The sequence below is a fragment of the Rhinatrema bivittatum genome, chromosome 1, assembly GCF_901001135.1.
Source record: "Rhinatrema bivittatum chromosome 1, aRhiBiv1.1, whole genome shotgun sequence".
NCBI classification, from domain to species: Eukaryota; Metazoa; Chordata; class Amphibia; order Gymnophiona; family Rhinatrematidae; genus Rhinatrema; species Rhinatrema bivittatum.
In genome coordinates, this window is record NC_042615.1 from 633,332,570 (window position 1) to 633,356,110 (window position 23,541).

The following is a 23,541-nucleotide window of genomic DNA, read 5'->3' on the forward strand; positions in this document are numbered from 1 at the left end:
GCCCGAGAGTTTCCCGGACGCTCAGAACATTGAGTCAATAGGTGACCCTTGCCGCCGCAGTACAAAGTCCAAGGGACCTGTGGCGCTGCTTCTCCTCCATGGTTAAACAGAGGAGCCCAGTTGCATGGGCTCCTCCCCGCGTTCCAGCGGAAGGGGCTGCTGGTGAGACCAAGGGGCAAGAAAAAGTAGGAGCCAAAGGAACTGCTCGACGGGCTGGTTTTAGTTCTTTCATGCGCTGATGAAGTTGCCGGTCAATCCGGCCTGCCAGGTCAATGAGAGCCTTCAGTTCTTCTGGGAGTTCTCGAGCAGCCAGTTCATCCTTTATATGAGAGGACAGACCTTCGAGAAAGATGCTGCGTAAGATGTCCTCTCGCCAGCTCAGATCAGAAGCCAGGGTGCGAAACTCCACCACATATTCGGCCAGTATACGGGAACCTTGGCAGAGATGAAGCAGTTCAGAGGTGGCAGTGGATTGGCAACCAGGCTCATCGAATACCTGACGGAAGATTTAAATGAACTGGGGCAGATCTCTGAGAACAGAATCCCCGTGATCCCACACCAGAGAAGCCCAGGCCAGTAAGGACAGGATGAATGTAATCTTAACTTGATCAGTTGGGAACTGCGTAGCCTGGAGAACCTCAAAAAGCAGTGGTTCAAAACCCTTGGCATTGTCTCAGATCCCCGGCATAATAATGTGGCGCAGGCAAATGTAGCAATGGAGACGGTGAAGCGGGAACCTCTGGGGGAGGGGCGGTAGACCCGGACCCGGAAGTAGGCTCCAGACGATTAGCCAAGGGCTCCACTGAGGAGGACAAGACTTCAAGGCATTGCTGCTGCTGCTACAAGCATTGAGCCAAGCCTGGAATGGCCTGAAGACCAGACACGTCCACCAGGTCCATGGCCTTTGCAAACTGTTGTGGTTGTGGATCCATGGGCTGGGGCGAGTGATGATGTTACCACTGAGGGATTGCCCCTAATAGTTATCATCTTTGGTAGGTGGAGCTGGCGAGGACAACCCTTCACCTATACCAGCCCTCATCCCCTGTAGGTTGAGCCCTTGGGTGTCAGGGCGGCAGGTCTTAGGTGTGGGTGCCTCGATGAAGACAACAAAGATGAAGATGAATACAGGGTTAAAGGTCTAGGTCAGGGCTGTCAACGAAGGTGTGGAACAGAGTCCTATCCAAAGGTCTGGGGCAGGCAGCAGACAAGCAAGAATAAAGTACCAAGCCAAGGATCGAGATGGGCAACAGACAAGCAGAGATGAGAGGACAGGCCAAGGTCAAACCAGGAGATCAAGCTGAGGACTGGGTCACAGGAACTGAGAATCAAGGAGGAGGTCAGAAGCAGGGACGAAGGCATGGTCAGGAAGGCAGGAACTGGAATGCAGGACTGGGCACAGGATCACAAGGACTGGAACAGGAGCAGGAACGAAACCAGGAACAGGATCAATGCAGGAGCAGGAAGAAGAGACGTCCGGAACAGCAACTAGCACTCCGAGGAGATGACCTGTTGCAAAGGCAAGAAGCTGGAGATTACTGTGGGGTTTAAATACCCTGGTAGCGTGACATCATCTCCCGGGACCGGGCCGAAGGTTCCCGCTGCAGCCCCTTTCAAGGGCAAAGCCTCCCGCGTGTGTGCCTATGAGAAGCCCTGCTGGCCGGAGGAAGACAGCGTTGGCGGCCGCGTGAAGGGCTGCAGTCGGCTTGCCGCGGAGCGGGGTGTGCCGCACAAGGCTATGGTGGTGATGGGTTTCGAAAGAGGTAGGGGGGACCGGCCAAGGCCTACCACAGCCGGGAGCCACAACACAAGCCTTTCATTTAAGGCTCAAATTGCCAAGGTGGTTAAGGTATTATTTTTTTAAAATTAAAGATGATAAGACCATTAAAAAGTATATTAGCCAATGAAGATTTTAGAATTGTTGTGCAATCTGTGGTTTTAAGTCAGTTGGATTACTGTAATCAATTTTATTTAGGATTACCTAAAAAACTCGCTCTCCTTCCAATTGCAGCTTGTCGATTACAATCAACAGTTAGTAGATCTTTTTCTTTGGCACTTCCTGAGTTATGGAGCTCATTGCCAGTGAAAGTGCACCAGGAATCAGACTATTTAAAATTTCTGAAACAAGTAAAGGATTTTATTTTTTTTAAACAAGTATATGAGGAGCAGGTGGAAGTTTAGTGAGAATTTTAAACTGCAAAGTTTTGTATTTTTATTTATATACTGATGTTTATTTTTAATGTACAATGTTATTTTTTTGTTTTAAGTATATGAATTTAAAAGATGTAATCCACTTTGGAGTTGGAATTGGCAGAATAAAAAAATGGAATAGATAAATAAATAAATAAAAATGTATCTCTTGAAGATTTAGCTGTTTCCTTACGAGTGGAAGGTATATTAGAGGGTTGTGCAGCACAATTATGTACATTTTCTGCTGACATTTCAGCCCAGATTGAATCACACTCTTCATTTTAAGATAACCATTCCAGCCTTCTGGGATCCCTTTCTAATCAGGTTTCCTTCTGATTGCTCATCACTTCAGGATATTCTGATTAAGGATAACACTTTTTCTTTCTATAAGAATTTAGATGTTTGAAATTTTTTTGAAATGTAAAAAATTGCATTTGCTTATTTTCCTAGAAATGATTCTGTGACACTTTATGATATGGTTAAAAATATATTGAAAATTTAAACATATTGCCTAAAGATATGCCTCCTATTTATAAAGTATATTTTATTACTTCTCAGAAACATGTATCTAATGCTCAAGAAAGTGGTACTGATCATGTGGCTTCCCCTAAAAGATTAGTTGTTTCTGCTTTGTTAGAAAATTCTCAAGTGGATATCATGGCTAGAGAAAGAACATAAAACATAAAAAAACATAAAAAAATGCCATACTGGGTCAGACAAAGGGTCCATCAAGCCCAGCATCCTGCCTCCAACAGTGGCCAATCCAGGCCACAAGAACCCGGCAAGTACCCAAAAACTAAGTCTATTCCATGTTACTATTGCTAATGGCAGTGGCTATTCTCTAGGTGAACTTAATAGCAGGTAATGGACTTCTCCTCCAAGAACTTATCCAATCCTTTTTTAAACACAGCTATACTAACTGCACTAACCACATCCTCTGGCAACAAATTCCAGAGTTTAATTGTGCATTGAGTAAAAAAAGAACTTTCTCCGATTAGTTTTAAATGTGCCCCATGCTAACTTCATGGAGTGCCCCCTAGTCTTTCTACTATCCGAAAGAGTAAATAACCGATTCACATCTACCCATTCTAGACCTCTCATGATTTTAAACACCTCTATCATATCCCCCCTCAGTCGTCTCTTCTCCAAGCTGAAAAGTCCTAACCTCTTTAGTCTTTCCTCATAGGGGAGTTGTTCCATTCCCCTTATCATTTTGGTAGCCCTTCTCTGTACCTTCTCCATCTCAATTATATATTTTTTGAGATGCAGCTCCCAGAATTATACACAGTATTCAAGGTGCGGTCTCACCATGGAGCGATACAGAGGCATTATGACATTTTCCGTTTTATTCACCATTCCCTTTCTAATAATTCCCAACATTCTGTTTGCTTTTTGACTGCCGCAACACACTGAACCGACAATTTCAATGTGTTATCCACTATGACACCTAGATCTCTTTCTTGGGTTGTAGCACCTAATATGGAACCCAACATTGTGTAATTATAGCATGGGTTATTTTTCCCTATATGCATCACTTTGCACTTATCCACATTAAATTTCATCTGCCATTTGGATGGCCAATTTTCCAGTCTCACAAGTTCTTCCTGCAATTTATCACAATCTGCTTGTGATTTAACAACTCTGAACAATTTTGTGTCATCTGCAAATGTGATTATCTCACTTGTCGTATTTCTTTCCAGATCATTTATAAATATATTGAAAAGTAAGGGTCCCAATACAGATCCCTGAGGCACTCCACTGCCCACTCCCTTCCACTGAGAAATATTGTCCATTTAATCCTACTCTCTGTTTCCTGTCTTTTAGCCAGTTTGCAATCCATGAAAGGACATCGCCACCTATCCCATGACTTTTTACTTTTCCTAGAAGCCTCTCATGAGGAACTTTGTCAAATGCCTTCTGAAAATCCAAGTATACTACATCTACCGGTTCACCTTTATCCACATGTTTATTAACTCCTTCAAAAAAGTGAAGCGGATTTGTGAGGCAAGACTTGCCCTGGGTAAAGCCATGCTGGCTTTGTTCCATTAAACCATGTCTTTCTATATGTTCTGTGATTTTGATGTTTAGAACACTTTCCACTATTTTTCCTGGCACTGAAGTCAGGCTAGCTGGTCTGTAGTTTCCCGGATCGCCCCTGGAGTTTTTTAAATATTGGGGTTACATTTGCTATCCTCCAGTCTTCAGGTACAATGGATGATTTTAATGATAAGTTACAAATTTTTACTAATAGGTCTGAAATTTCATTTTTTAGTTCCTTCAGAACTCTGGGTGTATACCATCTGGTCCGGGTGATTTACTACTCTTCAGTTTGTCAATCAGGCCTACCACATCTTCTAGGTTCACCGTGATTTGATTCAGTCCATCTGAATCATTACCCATGAAATCCTTCTCCATTACGGGTACCTCCCCAACATCCTCTTCAGTAAACACCGAAGCAAAGAAATCATTTAATCTTTCCGCAATGGCCTTATCTTCTCTAAGTGCCCCTTTAACCCCTCGATCATCTAACGGTCCAACTGACTCCCTCACAGGCTTTCTGCTTCGGATATATTTTTAAATGTTTTTACTGTGAGTTTTTGCCTCTACAGCCAACTTCTTTTCAAATTCTCTCTTAGCCTGTCTTATCAATGTCTTACATTTAACTTGCCAATGTTTATGCTTCATCCTATTGTCTTCTGTTGGATCCTTCTTCCAATTTTTGAATGAAGATCTTTTGGCTAAAATAGCTTCTTTCACCTCCCCTTTTAACCATGCCGGTAATCGTTTTGCCTTCTTTCCACCTTTCTTAATGTGTGGAATACATCTGGACTGTGCTTCTAGAATGGTATTTTTTAACAATGACCACGCCTCTTCGACATTTTTAATTTTGTAGCTGCTCCTTTCAGTTTTTTTCTAACAATTTTTCTCATTTTATCAAAGTTTCCCTTTTGAAAGTTTAGCACGAGAGCCTTGGATTTGCACACTGTTCCTCTTCCAGTCATTAAATCAAATTTGATCATATTATGATCACTATTGCCAAGCGGCCCCACCACTGTTACCTCTCTCACCAAGTCCTGTGCTCCACTGAGAATTAGATCTAAAATTGCTCCCTCTCTCGTCGGTTCCTGAACTAATTACTCCATAAAGCTATCATTTATTCCATCCAGGAACGTTATCTCTCTAGCGTGACCCAGTCAATATTGGGGTAATTGAAGTCTCACATTATTACTGCACTACCAATTTGGTTAGCTTCCCTAATTTCTCTTAGCATTTCACTGTCCATCTCACCATCTTGACCAGGTGGACGGTAGTATACCCCTATCACTATAGTCTTCCTCGACACACAAGGGATTTCTACCCATAAAGATTCAATTTTGTATTTAGTCTCATGCAGGATGTTTATCCTGTTGGACTCTATGCCATCCCGGACATAAAGCGCCACACCTCCTCCCGAGTGCTCCTCTCTGTCATTGCGATATAATTTGTACCCCGGTATAGCACTGTCCCATTGGTTATCCTCTTTCCACCATGTCTCTGAGATGCCAAATAAGTCTATGTCATCATTCACTGCTATACATTTTAATTCTCCCATCTTACTTCTTAGACTTCTGGCATTAGCATACAAACATTTCAAAGTTTGTTTTTTGTTTGTATTTTCATTCTGCTTTTTAATTGATAGGGATAAGTTAGAATTTTTTAGCTCAGGTAAGTTTTTAGTTACAGGCCCTTGGACTACTTTTCTAATTATTGGAACCTCACTGTCAGAATGCCCTAATTCTAATGCATCATTAGTATCCTTTAAAGATACCTCTCTCCGAACCATGCGTTGCTGAGCGACTGTCGGCTTTCCCCTTTGTTCTAGTTTAAAAGTGATATAATGATTCAGAACTTTGGCTCATTTAGCCAGTCCCAGAATCCTCAGCAGGCTGCTTCAGACTGAAACTGCTGAGATACAGTGAACTTCTGACCACCTCAGACTAAAGAATGTGGAAGATCTGGGAAACCTGTAGGCTCTGCAAAGCCTATAATTAAACGCCAGGAGGGCATCAATGGCAATATCTAAACCATAATACAAGAACCATAATACAATCTTGGTTCTCACAGAAACCATAATACAAGCTTGGTTTTCACAGATTCCTATCTCGACTGACAGAAGCCAGGTGAACTGAAGATTCCTGGAGGTCACAGCTTTAATTAGAAGCCTGGCACCAGCAACAGAATTCAGGCCTACTATCTATTCAGAACTCAGGTCTACTATCTATTTACAAAACACAGAAGATCAGAAGGATCAGAAGGAACAAAGTGCATTAAAGCCATGTTGATAAAGGAACTTTTTATGGTGGGAGGAGTTCTCAGGATAGAGGAGATTAGGTTGTGACACTAATATTGGTGAAGGATCCTCTCACAAGCATTTTCTATGTATAGTTGAAAGTATAAAATAACAGCGTGTACTAGAGATTACAAGACACATTGATGCTCTACCTGTCTTGCAAGGTTGGCATATGTGCTTCCAAAAATATAAAATATTAAAATCATATTTGTTCTAAAATTCTGATTCATATCTTTGTTTAAAAAGTGCTGACATGCGTCTTATTAAAGTCTTATATTTAGACAAAAGCTGTATGGTTGGTAGGTGGGTTTGAGAATGATGTTAGAGTGTGCTGTTTACGTGCGTTGACTGTAGCCCACTCTTACTCTTAAGCACGACGATATCTGGATTCTAAATCTGCTATCCTAACTCTAATAACTCAAAGGACTTAATCCCTTTCTTAGAAATTATTTTATATATATCAGTGTAAGTTATTTGTATCTGGATACCTTAGTGATATTACTGATAATTATAACAAACAAAAGGATAATTAAATTCCCTATCTATAACAATGCTGTGATGCAGCTGCTGAAAAGTCTGTATCCTTGAACTCAGTTGTGCTGTGTCAAAGACATCAGTGCTTATAACATGTTAATTCAATCTTTCATGCATACATTCATTCACATCCACCATTGGAGTTTTAGGCAGTTAATTCAAATAAGAAGGGGATGTTAAACATTTCTCATTTAGAAATTGCAAGAACCTATAGGATGGTAAATTTTCAAACAGAGCTCATCAGGTTATGCTATTGAGCTATTTTCACCACCTGCTAGCATCTTTTTCTTTACTGCTACATAGGTCTTTAACAGCTGGATTATACTTTTCAACTTCCCCTTTCCTTTATCTAAAGGAGAGGGCCAGCTTTAGGGATTAGCTCAATTCTATTTACCCTTTATATACAGGAGGATCGACCTGATTTTAAAAGGGGCTTAGCTCTTGATAGAATATATTTAATATTCTTAGTGTAATTTAACTAAATGACATTTTCTTGCTTTCCATTTCACTTGCATTCCCTATGCATGCCAATAAAATTCCACTATTTGGCAGTTAATTACAATTAACTAGAAATTACTTTCCTTACCTTTTCTTTTTTTAAAGGTTTCCTTAAGATTTTTCACTTTCACATTCACACAAATCAATGCGTTCCCTAACTATGATGTGTGTTTTTTACTGTTACTAGGCCTCAAATCTGGGCTCTTATAGCACAGGTCCAGTCCTCTAGGCACTTATTCTGCCATCTTCTCCTTGGTTTTAAATTGTCAGCAGCTTTTTTTTTCTAAGGTGTGATGTCACTGATCTGATGATGTCATTAAAAATAGTGCTAAACCTAATGAGATAGTATATATAAAATCTTAATTTCTACATAAAAACTTGCTACACATAAATGTGACAAAAAGGAATTTTAGGGGCCATTAGAATCTTTCTAAATATAATTTAATTTAAAAACACTCTGGTGCTTTTTTTGAGAGTTATGTCATTCCTCAAACCTGCTCACCTCTCATTTATAGTAAAAATCTGGTATCTATGAAGTTACTATAGCAACTCCCGGGTGATGGCTTCAGAATGTTCTGGCTAAACCATTTTTTATTTTTTAGGTAACATAACTTGTTTTTACCTCAGCCCCATTAACTACAATGAGAAGGGAAAAACCCATTGAAATTAATATGAATATAATACCACTTATAAAAAAAACCCAAGCAAAACACCTAAAAGTTTTGAACACATTGTCAGAATTCCCAGTCCATGCACACATTCACACAGTCAAATTCTGCCATAAAGATTCAATATAGCTTCTCTCAGAGCTATTTGTTATATTAGTATATTAGGTGACCACTACTGGCAAAATACAAATTTTATTAATTTGGAAAAAGTTATACTAACTTATTGGTGCTGGGTTCACCATGGTGCTTCCCAGATGTTTAATTTAATGTGGCAGTCTCTGCCCTATCTCAGCACAAAAATTACTATAATTTAAAATAATAAAAATACCTGAAACTTTTATTTATTAATATAAAAAACAAGCTCCAGGCATTTTCTTAGGCACCCGCTGATGTCATTGATGATCTCACCGGGTCCCACACTTCATTGGTGTACTGGGAATTTCCCCAGGGCTCCTTCCACCATGTGCAGGCTCCCTCTCTCCACCACCCTCCCCCCCCCCCCCCCCCGATTGTTTTATATACAGTGGCGGTGTCAGCACCAGGCACAGCAGGAGGATAGAAACAGCGACACCTCCCATCTCTGTCCCGATCTAGCCCCCACCCCCGGCTCTCATTGCATTTTTTTCATTCACTCTTTTTCTTCTGATGCCAAAAGGAGATTGCCATGCTCCTGTGGCACTCACAGTAATTCAGGCACACCCATTGGAGAAGGCCCAGAGTGGTCACGGCACTCGCTGCCGCACACTCTAGCCCCGATTCCAACTAGCTGCCTTCTCACATGCCCCTTCTTTGCAGCCAGCACTACTTACATTTTAAACCTGCAGCACAAGCCACCAAAACCTCTGCCACTCTCCCAACTTGGGCCGCAAAAAACAAACAAAAAACATGCAGTCAAACTCCCAAGACTGTGCCAGGCCTACATTATTATTATTATTATTATTTTTAATCGAGGCCATTTCTCTTCTTGGCACAAGGCCTTACATTGCTCTAGGGACCACAGCAGTGCTGAACTCCCCTCCCCCCAGGACAGGTAAATAAAATAATTTTTATTTTTATTTTTACCACACTCACACTACCTTCTCCATGAAGCATGGTGACAACCTGGAACAATGAGGGCTTATGATGTCTCCTGTCGTGGGAAAACACTCTTTCACTGAGGACACTTGGTAAGCAAGAGAGATAGTACTGAGCTAATCTTGCTAGGTCTGGTCAGATGCTGGACTTGTGAGACCAATATACCAGCACATCTATCTCCGTCTCCTAAATGGTCTCTGTGAGATATCGTGCCACTGAGATTTGAGCTACCATCTTTCCAGGTATCGGACCTGGGTCTTTCTTCCCAGCTGCTTTTGTGATTGCCTGGGACAGAAGTGAGTATTGTTTCCATTTTACTTTGCTTAAGGGAGTGCTAGTGGGATTGACAGAGTGCTGCTCTGACTTGCACTACTATCTGACCTGAGAATGATGGTGTTTCCTCCTGTGCTGCATCCCTCCTCTGCCTCAACCTCTGGCATTCTAGTTGACAGACCACCTCTGTCAGCATGGTCTTCATATATATCAGAATGTTGGTCTGCAGTGTGAGTCTTCCTTTCAAACATGGATCACATAATGTAGCGAGCTTGTATTTAGAGTTTGTGGTCAGAGGTTCTGATCTCTTTGTCCCCTGCTTTTGCAAGTTCAACAAACAGAGCAGCACCTCTTTTCTCATTCTCTCTTCCTGTTGAAATTCCTCCAACTTTTCTAACAGGATGTTTATTATAGTAATGACATCTCCCAATGTGGCACTTGCAGCACTCAGCTTCTCTTTGGCAATCTTAAAGGGGTTTCAGATTTTTAGAGGCTATTTCATGACTGACCAATTATGATGCCCTAGGGGAGCCTGCAAACCTATCTCCATTCCTTGAGACAGATCAAGCATGGGTCTCTGCTGCTCCACTTGCCTCTACAGCATCATAAGTTGAATTCAAGCGGGTATCCACATCTATAATGAGACACTTGTGAGGCATCTCCAATTCTTCCTGCTTTTCATGGAGAAGGTCTTCCACATTCACACTTCAGTGGAAGTGCCCAACTATTTTTCTACAATTCTCTAGTAAACTATGCAGGTACACATGCTCTGGGTCCCTCACCTCCAGCCACAGGGCCTCCTTCACTTCTAGGTGCAGGGTGTGAGCAAAGCATTATATACCCTGATATCTCTCATGGGATATTGCCTTTAGTAGGGACGGATTCATCTGATTCAGTATTCATATTCGTCGGGACCCAAATACGTTGCATTAATTTTCATAGGGGGAAATCCGATTTGTCCATTAGTTGAATTCGGTATTCGTTTTCCATTAAAGTTGGAAAAAAAAAAAAACCCTTCCCAACCCTTTAAATTTAATTAACTACAACCCCCCCACCCTCCTGACACCCCATGACTTGACAAAAGTCCCTGGTGGTCGAGCGGGGGTCCTGGAGCGATCTCCTGCACTTGGGCCATCGGCTGCGAGTATTCAAAATGGTGCCGAAAGCCTTTGCCCTTACAATGTCACAGGGGCTACCAGTGCCATTGGTTGGTCCCTGTCACATGGTAGGAGCAATGGACGGCCAGCGCCATCTTGTGCTCCTATCATGTGACAGGGCATCAGTAGCCCCTGTGACATAGTAGTCCCCCCCAAGACCTGCCAAAAGTTCCTGGTGGTCCAGAGGGGGTCCTGGAGTGATCTGCAATCGGGCTGTCGGCTGCCAGTATTCAAAATGGCGCCCATTGCAGGAACACGCTCACCAAGCTCATGGACTTCGCAGTCTGTTGCGAATGCGAGCAATGCTGTTGCTTGCTCGAGAAGAGTGAGCGCTTGAACCACTGCGCAACTTCAGGGCAAGACTCCAAGGAAGGCACTGTGGGAGGTGAGTGATTGTGGCATGGGCTGGGCTTGGAACATAGATTGGAACTTGGAATATAGCTTGGAATGTAGCACACTCGGGCTTCCGTTGAACCTGAACACTCAGAATGAGATCCAACAATGCAATGCTGGTCTCTGGGGTAGCCATCCAGCCACTCAATAGCTCTTTTGGACCTGCCACTAGGGAATGGCTTGTGTGTCAGGAGAGATAAAGGCCGAGGACAGGACATGGCATGACATGGAACTGAGATGAAGACTTGGGAGACTCAGAAGACCTGGAACTTGAGATAAGGAGTCAGGTACAGGAGCAGTACAGCTTCCTGGGGCACTGCACCTCAGCATGCCCCACACAGACCCCGGTGGGCTGGCCATGGACAGCACTGTCCCACTGCACGCCCTACACAACCTGCCGCAGGTTAGTCATGGACCATGCGGGGATCGGGACAGACTCAGGACTGAGACTCAGAGGTGAACAGGAGTCAGAACATCACTTGGAATGAGGAGCAAGGTGTGGAATGAGGAACATGGAAATCTGCTGGCTTGTCAAGTTCCATGAGCCCGACTCCGAGGACTTGATCCAGTGAAGATGGGCTTGGGAACAGGCCCTGTGCCAGACAGCACCCTACACAACTGCCTGTGGCTGGTCACAGACCACAACGCTGGCATGCCTGGAGGAAAGACGAGGGAGAATCCAGAAGACTGACCTTGGAATGAAGACCAGAACAACAGGAACTTGATTGAAGACTCAGATGAGACAATGATTCAGAAGACTAGATGAGGTACCAGCAGGAGACCAGGAACACAGAATAAGCAACATGACAGAGCTCCGGCAAGGAACAGGGAAACCAGGAACCAGAACTGGAACAGGAACAGGAATAAGAGCAACAGGGACATCCAATGAAGAACATGGAGACCATCTAAACAGGAGAAGACCACGGAAGACCTTGAAGGAAAACACACCATGGATGGCCATGAACTCCCTTGCGAAGGCCCCAAGGAACTGATGGAGAACCCTTTTATAGGGCTGAAAACAAGACAAGGTGGTGAGATCATCACTGAGGGCTGGGTGGCTTTTCTCGCTGCAGGCCCTTTAATACTCGAAGAGAGGTGCATGCGTGCCTAAGCAGGAGCCCAATGTCAGGGCAGGAGCATCAGCATTTCAGGCATCCCTGCCACAACTATGGTGTTGGTGGCAGCTCCCTGCCGCAAGAAAGGACAGCATCAGCAGGGCAGCAGTCAAGCCACGCAGGACCTACGTCGGCGACACTCAGCCGCGAAGACAAGCAGCACCTGTGGTTCCCAGCCGCAAAGACAGAGAGAGGCCTGCAGTGGGGTCGGGCCTGCTTAAGACAACAGCAGCGGCAATAAAAGTAGCAGTGGCACTCCATGCTGCGAAGGAAGCATGGGGCCGGTGTCGTCAGGCTGGAGATGAGAAGCTGCTCATGGAACGGGCCCCGCGAGTGGCATCACAGCAATCAGAGAATATTCTTATTCATTCAATGCACAATTAAGCTCTAGAATTCATTGCTGGAGGATGTGGTTAAGGCAGTTAGCATAGCTGGGTTTAGGAAGGGTTTGGACAAGTTCTTGCAGGAGAAGTCCATAAACTGTTGTTAGCCAGGGATGATAACTTTAAAACATGTGCATGCGTGCCCATTTATACGTTTATATGTGCCCACACAATTTTGCTATAGTATTTTAAAAATTGCATGTTTCACATACATACATATTATAAAATACACGTATGGTTGCTCCACAACATGTTCACATATGTAAGCCTATGTGCAAATACATATAATGCATTGAAACCACATATTTCAATGCCTTGAACATGCATATTTTATCTACCTATTTTAAAAATTTGCAAACATATAATTTACTTGCAAAAGTAAGCAAGGATTTTCTCACATATTTGCTTGAAGATCTCAGCCAATTTTATAACATGCACACATTGAAGAAATTACTAATTTTACCAATTAGTTCACCAGTTCATTCAGTCCTCCTCTATGCCTTTGAGGCCCTCCTATTTCTTCAGCCTGACCTCCCTCCTGTTTACCCACGCCTGCCCCTCAGTCAGTACTATACAATCAACCTGGTTATTACTGAACCAGACAGGTGCAAAAAGATGAGAATAAGTTGGAAAAAATGTATATGTATTTTAAAATAGCAACTTATGCATGCACTTATTGATCACCTCTTTTTTACTTGCATATATTTATGCACAAAAGTGAATTGACAAGCATACTTGAAGCTTTTATAAACAGTAGAATATGTGCGCAGCAGATACTTATTTGCTTATATGCTAATTATTGCACATGCAATGCTTTTAAAAATCACCTTTTGAGGGAATAGCCACTACTTTTCACTGCACGATAGGAGCATGGGATCCACTTAGTGTTTGGGATTTTGACAGGTAGTTGTGACCTGGATCAGCCACTATTATAAACAGGATACTGGGCTTGATATATAGAAATATAGAAATGATGGCAGAAAAGGACCTATGGTCCATCCTATGCCAAGCAAGCTTCCCATGGTAGTATCTGCCACGCCAGGCAGGTTACCCCCATGTATCAGTCAGTTTTGCTTGATTTGCTTTGCTTATGGACTTGGCCATAGAAGCAGTCATGTTTTTTTTTTTCGTTAATATCTGCACATCAATATCACAGACTGTAAAAAAGTTATGATTTGTGTTGGTTATCCCCAAATCCACATTTCTCTTTCCTTTCAGCCCCCTCCTTCCTCCTTCAAAGCAGAGAGCATTGCTGCAGTTGCATCCAAAGCATCAAGGTTTATTGGTTAGGCATAGTAATCTTATGCTTTATTAAGGGTAGTAACCACTGCACTGTGATGGTTACCCCCATGTTCATCAGTTCCACAGACCGAAAAAGTTGAGGCCCTCGATGGTTGCTGTCTAAATCCAATTCTCATTTTCCCATGCCATTGAAGCAGAGAGCAATGTTGGAATTGCATCAAAAGTATCAAAGTTTATTTGGTTTAGCATAATAACATCCACAACAGCAAGTTATTCCCATGCACATTTTCTTTGTTTCCATTATGACTTGGCCATAGACTGTAGATGGCACTATCCAAAAAAGGGATGTGCAGACAAAAAGTTTGCGTTGATAAGTTGAAGTTGAGGGTCGATTTCGTTCAATATGGACATATGGAGAATTCCATAAGTTGAGGGTCTGTCCATACGTTCACCGGTTCCCTAAATAAAAATTTAAACCCCTCACCCTCCTTAATCCCCCCCCCAAGACTTACCAAAACTCCCTGGTGGTCCAGCGGGGAGTCAGGAAGCCATCCCTGTATTCCTTTGCGAGGAGCACGTGACGTCGGCGTCACGTCAGAGTGACGCGGACGTCACATGCTCCTCCGCGCCTCCGCTCCCGGACCCCCGTTGGACCCAACCAGAACTTTTGGCCACGTCACGTACTCCTTGCAAAGGAATACAGGTATGGCTTCCTGACTCCCCGCTGGACCACCAGGGAGTTTTGGTAAGTCTTGGGGGGGTCAGGAGGGTGAGGGGTTTAAGTGTTTATTTAGGTTCAACGTATTCAACATAGTTATGTTGAATAAGTTGAAAATCGCGATGCGTTGCGCATCATCACTTTTTTAAGTTTAAAAAAAAAATAAGTTGTGTTTTACATATGCGTTCAAAACGAATGCACACCCCTACAATACCCCACTCTCCCGACCCCCCAAAAACTTTCCTAAAGTCCCTGGTGGTCCAGCGGGGGTCCCAGGAGTGATCTCCCACTCTCAGGCTGTTGGCTGCCAGTAAACAAATTCTGGTGGCCCTTTGCCCTTACCATGTGACAGGAGCTATCGGTGCCATTGGCCGGTCCCTGTCACATGGTAGGAGCAATAGATGGCCGGTGCCATCTTAAAAAATGGTGCGGGCCATCCATTGCTCCTACCATGTGACAGGGGCCAGCCAATGGCACCAATAGCCCCTGTCACATGGTAAGGGCAAAGGGCTATCAGCACCATTTTGTTTACTGGCAGCCAATGGCCCGAGAGTGGGAGATCACTTCCGGGACTGCCGCTGGACAAGTTTTGTTTTTTTTTTTTTGGGGGGGGGGGTCATGAGGGTGGGGGATTGTAAATAATTAGATCTGAAAGGTTGGGGTGGGTTTGTTTTTTGTTTTTTTTCTGTGTGCCCTTCCCCCCCTAAAAAAACGATAAGATAACCACACAAAATTTCATGGGGTTTCCTATCATTTTCAGGGTCCCCCGATACATGACAAAAAAGGAAATATTGAACGATATTTCCTTTCATGATAAAAACGATGCACATCCCTATCATTTGATTAAAATGCCAGCTATAGGCTAACTAAACAAAAAAAAAAAGTTTTACCTTTATTGGTCCTCCATTCTGCCTATTTTATGACTTCTGCCTTGGCTCTGGGTCCGTTGCTACCTCATACAGTTATTGATTGGTTGCTATAGTTACCAGTCTCACTGCAGCACTTTTCCATGGGCCATAAACTTGAATGAAAATATAAATGAATGAAATGATAATGTTCATGTAAATTTGTAGGCACCTTCAAATTTAGAGGGTCCACAAATGAAATGAAAATGATCTCTTTGTTGCATTTTACCTATTTGTTTCAAGTGAATGCACATGCCTAATATATATGTTTAGTCCTGCCTCAATCAGCAGTCATTAACTCAAGTGTCTGCTACTACTGTGCAGTCCCATTCAATTCAATGGCTATCTGTTCATTTTTTGGAGTTTTGAAAATAAATTGTTCCCTGATTTTTCATACATTTATTTTCTTCTTCTACTTAAACCTCATTTCTTTATTCTATCTTAAATTTCACCTTCAGAGTTCATACACAGATCTCTTAATTTTAAAACCTCCCTTTTTTAGTCTTTCCAATGACTTTACAGGGTCTTTGTCAGTTTTCTCACTTCTTTTAGGGAAGCTGTCTTTTTAAAAGTTATTTTTTTCATCTCCTTAAGAGTCTGTACTAATTATAATCTACTAAAAATAACCCCTTTTTTATTTTTCACAAAATAAGTTCCCATCACTGATTCTCACTTTCATAAATGTATTAAATCTTCACACTTTCAACAGGAACATGATACCCCTTACGTGTGCAACTTTTCCTTCAGTGTTCTATGCAAACTTTTTGTTGAAGAATAAATTATCATTTAATAAAGTTTCAATGACTTTATGTCTACTTTCAAATATTTATGACACACAATAGTCATCAAAATATACCTTGTTCCCTCATAGGCAGAACTCAAAAAGCTCACTACTTACACATCAAACTAATTATCTTTTTGATTCAATTTCTGACATCCATAATTTCACATCAACCATATTTTATGGCATAACCTTCACATTAGCACAAATGTAATCACTTATACACACCTCATTGCAATGCAGTAGAGTTTTTTTTCATCTGAAGACCCATTATCCTAAAATTCCCATTTTCTAGGAAAAAAAAATTGCTGACCCTGGGCAATGTTTTATTATCTGGAAAAACTTCTGTTATCCTATTATCCAGAATGTATGCACTGTTATAATATAGTTAACCATTGTAACAAAGCCATTTTTGTGCAGATGGAGCTGTGGCAGAAGCATTGTTTCTTTCATTTTCTCAGGGTTCCAGTAGTGAATACACTAGCAGAAAAAGGGCATCAAGATCCTTAAATGCCAAATTTGGTAAATCAAGTCCGAGAGTGAGTCCATGAGTGACTCTGCTAGCAAAAAACATCTTTCTTCGAAGAAAAGGCCAGGCATGAAAAGGAAGTAGAATACAGCAATGAGAAGAAGAAATGGGATGTGCTGTCAGAAGAAAGTGGAGCTGCATTGAAACAACTTGATCACAAGACGTTAGGGATGTGCAGAGGGACGCCATATGTTGCATTTGTGATTCAGATTCATCGGAGAGCAGATACGTTGCATTCGGCCGTATGGCGCCCCGATGCATTAATACGGCGATTTCTATTCATGTCCCAGCTAAAATTAAAATTAACTACAAACCCCCCCCCCCCCCAAGACTTACCAAAACTCCCTGGTGGTCCAGCGGGGAGTCCGGAAGCCATCCCCTGCACTCTCACACCCTCGGTACCGGTTTCATCATGGCGTTGATAGCCTTTGTCACAGGGGCTACCGGTGCCATTGATCAGCCCCTGTCACATGGTCATCGGCGCCATTTTGTGCTCCTACCATGTGACAGGGGCTGACCAATGGCACCGGTAGCCCCTGTGACATAATATGGACAAAGGCTACAGGCGCCATTTTGAGTACTGTCATCGGATGGCCGGAGTGCAGGAGGTCGCTCCGGGACCCCAGTTGGACCCCCAGGGACATTTGGCCACCCGGGGGGGGGCCTCCTGACCCCCACAAGACTTGCCAAAAGTCCAGCGGGGGTCCGGGAGCGACCTCCTGCACGCCAGCCGTCCAATGCCAGTACTCAAAATGGTGCCGATCGCCTTTGCCCTCACTATGTCACAGGTACCGACGGTCGGCCCCTGTGACATAGTGAGGGCAAAGGTGATCGGCGCTATTTTGAATACTTGCAGCAGATCGCCTTTGCCTTCACCGGACCCCAGCTGGACTTTTGGCAAGTCTTGTGGGGGTCAGGAGGACCCCCAAGCTGGCCAAAAGTCCCTGGGGGTCGCGGAGCGACCTCCTGCACTCCAGCTGTCCTGCACTTCAGCTGTCCTGACCCCCACAAGACTTGCCAAAAGTCCAGCGGGGGTCCGGGAGCGACCTCCTGCACGCCAGCCGTCCAATGCCAGTACTCAAAATGGCGCCGATAGCCTTTGCCCATACTATGTCACAGGGGCTACTGGTGCCATTGATCAGCCCCTGTCACATGGTAGGAGCACAAGATGGCGCCGATGGCCATGTGACAGGGGCTGACTAATGGCACCGGTAGCCCCTGTGACAAAGGCTATCGGCGCCATGATGAAATGGGCACCGAGGGTGTGAGTGCAGGGGATGACTCCCAGACCCCCCGCTGGACCACCAGGGCGTTTTTGGTAAGTCTTGGGGGGGTTCAGGATGGTGGGGGGTTTGTTTAAATTTTTATTTAGGTGGCCGTATAATTCGGGGAAGATTTGTGTATTCGTGGGGAATCGCAATACGTTTCGCTTCCCCACCAATACTACGAATAGTGTAATATACGTTGCGGATCGCCAATATGGCGAAAACGAATGCACACCCCTACAAGACGTGCACTGCTAACTTCCAGCATGCATGCAATATAGGGAAAATGGCAGCTTATGATTTAACAGCACACAGAGAAACAAGTTTCTTAAAGATTCTGCTGAAAGTGACTCTCGAATTTGAATGGATACATGCAAATCATTACAGGGAAATTTCCAAACTTAGGAGAAAAGTCCTTGGGCACATTTTCAAAGGGAAAATGTGCATATGTTCCCTTTGAGACTTGCCATGGGTACAAACTACCCATGGAACTTTGCACGGGTATATTATATGAGTGAAATATTTAAGAAAATAACTAATTTAGATGTAAAAATACAATTTATGTGCATTTTTTCTGATTCTGCCCAAAACATGCCCTCAGAAATGCTTCACCTCAGCTGGCTTGAAGTGCAAACACTATGGAACCCTACAAGTACTATAATTCTAACTGAGGGAGGTCAATTTTCAGACAGCTAGTTTGTTCAGGTAAATCATTATTTAAATGGCTAAATGGCTTTCAAACTTGTCCTCTTAGGAGTGCCTTGTAACTGGGCAGCCTGGACACCTGTGGTTCTATCCTGCCCTGGCCCATCTGGGCCGGACACCCAACATTACACACATGCAAGAAAAACATGAGTTATAACTGGGATGCAAATGGCTATAGCCATTTAGAGTACTCTAACAGAGGAGTCTTAATTTAGGCACCGAGACCTGCAACCATTCTGTACCTCAATCACAAGGCAGGTGCCAATATCTCCATTTCATTCTGCCCAAGCGGAAATAAGAGGGGGTTGTCTTACTCACCGTGAGCCCCCGACCGGCAACACAGCACTGTCACCAAAGGGGTCCAGAAAGGCCACAAATCGGCAGGCCCCATCAGAGCCTTTCACAAACATGCCTGGCCATGGATTTGTGAAGGCCAAATCCCAGACCTGACCTTAATCATCCATGGTTATTAGCGCTGAGCAGTGGCCCCAAGGCCACTGTCTTCCTTACCGGCACCTCCCTGATTTGTTTTAGAGCCTCTAGCATTACAATAGTCTTCTTTCCAGGACTCGATCACCACCACCACCACGGCAGAATAACAATGAACAGCAATAATTTGCTACCTAACAATTTGTACTGGTTAATAAAGGGTGGGTTGGGCGGGGAATCGTGTTATGCTGGGGGCAGAGGTGAAAAGGCCAAACAAAGGAGAGCTGACAGGTTTTAAGTCTCCCACCGGTCCCTCACTGACCACATCACTCCCCTGTCCAACCCCATGGCCCGGCATCAGGGCATGTTCTGATAATATCATTGTGTTCCACGCCAGACCAACCGGGAGAGTGACATCACCAGCAGTGCCTGGCATGATGGAGAGGAGCACCCACTCAGCGAAGGCTGTACACTGCCGGTCCCATCGCAGCCCACCACCACAGGAGGGAAGGAGCCAGGATCCCCTTCCCTTTGCACACATCAGGTAAGCCTGGCCCCTGGCATGGCAGGGGTGGCGCCTGCACAGATGCAGCAGGTGCCCGTTTTTTCCCGGCATCCACACATTCGAATTGGGGCACCTTCCATTAACTGGGCAGCCTGGACACCCATGGTTCTATCTTGCCCCCACCCATCTGGGCTGCACACCCAACATTACACACAGACAAGAAAAACATGAGTCATAACTGTGATGCAAATGGCCACAGCCATTTATTACAGTACCCTCACAGTGAAGTCTAATTTAGGCATTGAGTCCTGCAACCATTCCCTATCTCAACCACAGGGCAGGTACCGATATCTCCATTTCATTTTGCACAAGTGGAAATGGGAGTGGGTGGTCTTGCTCAATGCAAGCCCCCAACCAGCAGCGGAGCACCATCACCGAAGGGGACCAGGCAGGCTGCCAAGCAGCAGGTCCTGCTGGAGCCCCTTGCAAAAGTGCCTCAATTCATCAAGGCCCAATCCCAGGCCTGACCTTCGTCATCCGTGGCTAAGCACCGAGTGGTGGCCCCAAGGCCACTCTCTTCCTTACTGGCACCTCCCTGCTTTGTTTTATAGCCTCTAGCATTACAATAGTCTTTCCAGGATTTGGTTGCCACCACCACATGGTGTCCTGTCATGCGTGGGCTAGGAAGAATCCTTCCATTCACGTGGGAAAGGTTCCCCCTATACCTAACACCTACGGTTCTTGCATTAAACCAGTGTATATCCTCTGACAAGCCTGCAGAAACAAGTCATTTTTCATATTTGTCAAATGCAATTGTCAAACAGATTTGAAGATGGCCATGCTGAGACAATGTGGCTCAAGTCTTCCCTGATCGGGTTCCACAGCAAGAAGCCAAAAAGACTTGAACTCATGGCCGCCAAAGTATATACCTAAAGAGACCAAGCACAACTGAGGGGGGTTTCCCTCCCTGTGACATGTGTCCTGACCGCTATAACCAGAGTGGTCTAGGGCAGGCCACCCTACCCCAAACCCCCACTAGAGCCCCTCTCAAACATGCCTAGCCGATCAGTCAAGGCCCAATCCCTGGGCCTGACATTCATCATTAGTGACCAAACGAGAGGTGGATGTGGGAGTCTACCAGTGGCTGCACCAGAGACGGCTCCAATCGGAATCAAACGTGACAAACACACTCTGAAGCCTGGCCTTTGTCAAGGTTTCCTGGAAAATTGAACACACCGTCCCCTTTCTGTGCATAAGGTCAACCACAGCATTATGGCCACCCCTTTTTAGGCCATAATGCTGTGATTGACCTTATGCACAGAAAGGGGGCGGTGTGTTCAATTTTCCAGGAAACCTTGATGAAGTCCGAGCTTCAGAGTGTGTTTGTCACGTTTGATTCCGATTGGAGCCACCTCTGGTGCTGCCGCTGGTAGACTCCCACATCCACCTCTCGTTTGGTCACTAATGATGAATGTCAGGCCCAGGGATTGGGCCTTGACTGATCGGCTAGGCATGTTTGAGAGGGGCTCTAGTGGGGGTTTGGGGTAGGGTGGCCTGCCCTAGACCACTCTGGTTATAGCGGTCAGGACACATGTCACAGGGAGGGAAACCCCCCTCAGTTGTGCTTGGTCTCTTTAGGTATATACTTTGGCGGCCATGAGTTCAAGTCTTTTTGGCTTCTTGCTGTGGAACCCCCCCTCAGTTTCTCTTTGTCTCTTTAGGTATATACTTTGGAGGCCATGAGTTCAAGTCTTGTTGGCCTCTTGCTGCGGAACGTGATCAGGGAAGACTTGAGCCACATTGTTTCAGCATGGCCATCGTCAAATCTGTTGGACAATTGCATTTGACAAATATGGAAAATGGCTTGTTTCTGCAGGCTTGTCAGAGGGCATGCACTGGTTTAATCTGGCCGTCATGAACAGAGTCACAGCCACGGCAGGACATTTTCGTATCTTTGACCACTGTAACCATGGGGCAAGGCAAATAGGTGTTGATGATTTCTCAGGTTCTCTCCACCCAAGCAGAAATATCTGGCTTCTCTCCATCCAAGCAGGATTTCTCATTCTCTCTGCCCAAGCGGAATTGAGGGCCTATGGGTGTCGTGACCACCTTCATCAAAGGAGTCCTGTGCAGGCTGCCACACAGCAGGCCCCTCCAGTGCCCCTCCGGACCTGTCTGGCCATCAGTCTGTCAAGACACAAACCCTGGACCTGACATTAGCACTCTTGGCCCAAGCACTGAGAGGTAGACCCAAGGCCATTTGACATTGTCCAATTGATGACTGGATTTCATGCCCCTTGATCAGCCAAGATTATCTTAAATCTAGGCAAGTCATGCTGATTGAGATGCTGATATGCTTCCAAAGAAAGCCTCACAGCTGTGATGTGTTCCACAATGGCGCTGTAGCTCGCTACCGCACAAGGCTTCAAATACTCCAAGCACGAAGGCAATATGGAAAAGTGTAGTCTTGAACTCACCTGCTACTAGCACAGGCAGAACGCTCCAAAGCAGTAAAAAAGACCATGGGGCATTGGTCTCCACATGTTGTGCCGAGAAAATGCACCAAAGTGGAAACCAGAGGTCATGGGTCAGTGGTCTCTGTGTGTTGCAGAGCAGCAAAGGCTCCCTGGCCAGGCCCAGTGGTGGAGGAGTGCTAAAGAAGTGGCGAGGAAAGGAGTGTGGAGGAGTGGTGAGATAGGAGTGATGGAGGAATGCGGTGAAGAGAAGTGGTAAGGAACAGGAAAGGATGGAGCATGAAAGATTAGGGAGGTGAGGAGAGGCGAGAGGAGGAGGAGAGAAGCAAAGGGCAGAAGGGAGGATAGGAGGAGGGAAGAGGAGGAGGGCAGGAGTTTTGGGGGAGGAAGAGTAGGAGTAGGAGTGGGACAGTAAGATTAGAGACAGAGAAGAGGGAAGAAATAGAAGGAGGTGGGAGGGGGAAGGGGTTAGGCAGGTGAGTGTGGTGGGAGAAGGATGGCAGGGCTAGATAGAGAGGGCACAGGGTGTAGGAGTTGTCAGGGCAGGTGCAGGAGGGGGAGGAAGGGAGTGGGGAGTAGGAGGGAGAGCGATGATAGTGACATTTTTCCAGAAGTGGAAGTGGCAACCACATCCTCCGGCAGCCAAGCAGTCGGTCATCCACATCTACATGCTTGCAAGTTGAGTGTGAAGGACAACAAGCTGCTCATCTCTGGAGTCCTTGAAAATTATAACCTGATCTTCAGAAATCCAGCTGCAAAGACCACTAGAGCCAGATCTGGCACACCATAGCCCATTGGCATACATTATTTAAACGCTTGCTTCCATGACCTTAATAATAATGTATGCCAATTAGGGACATTAACAATACAGAGATCAGACTTTACTACTTGCTATCTACAGATCAACAACCCAAGGCAGTTCAGAGGTGCTAGGGAGTATGAAGATGTCTGCCTGGTCCCAAACAATAGCAGGCCTCATCACTTTCTGCTCTTATGCAGTGGGGACTCTGTATCCTCCACACCTCTGTGACCCCTCAGTTGGCACAAGCAAGCTCTATGAGCTTGACATGGAGGCTACTTTCTGGATTGACAGTGTGTTCTAACAGGCTGCAAGTACATTGAGGTCCATATTCATTAGCCTGGGTAGTGGACAAGTGATGCAGTTACAGTTAGCAGCAGAACCTGTCGCCTATATTCAGCAAGATAAAAGTGCCACTTAATCTATTCTCCCTAAACGTATGCAGCTACATAAGGCCGAGTAACTGTAGTCCTAACTGGCCAGCATGCAAATATGGCTGAGTAAACCTAAAGTGACCTTGCCTTGTGTGGCTGGCTCACTTTGTACTTACCAGGATATATTCTACAGATATGGGGGT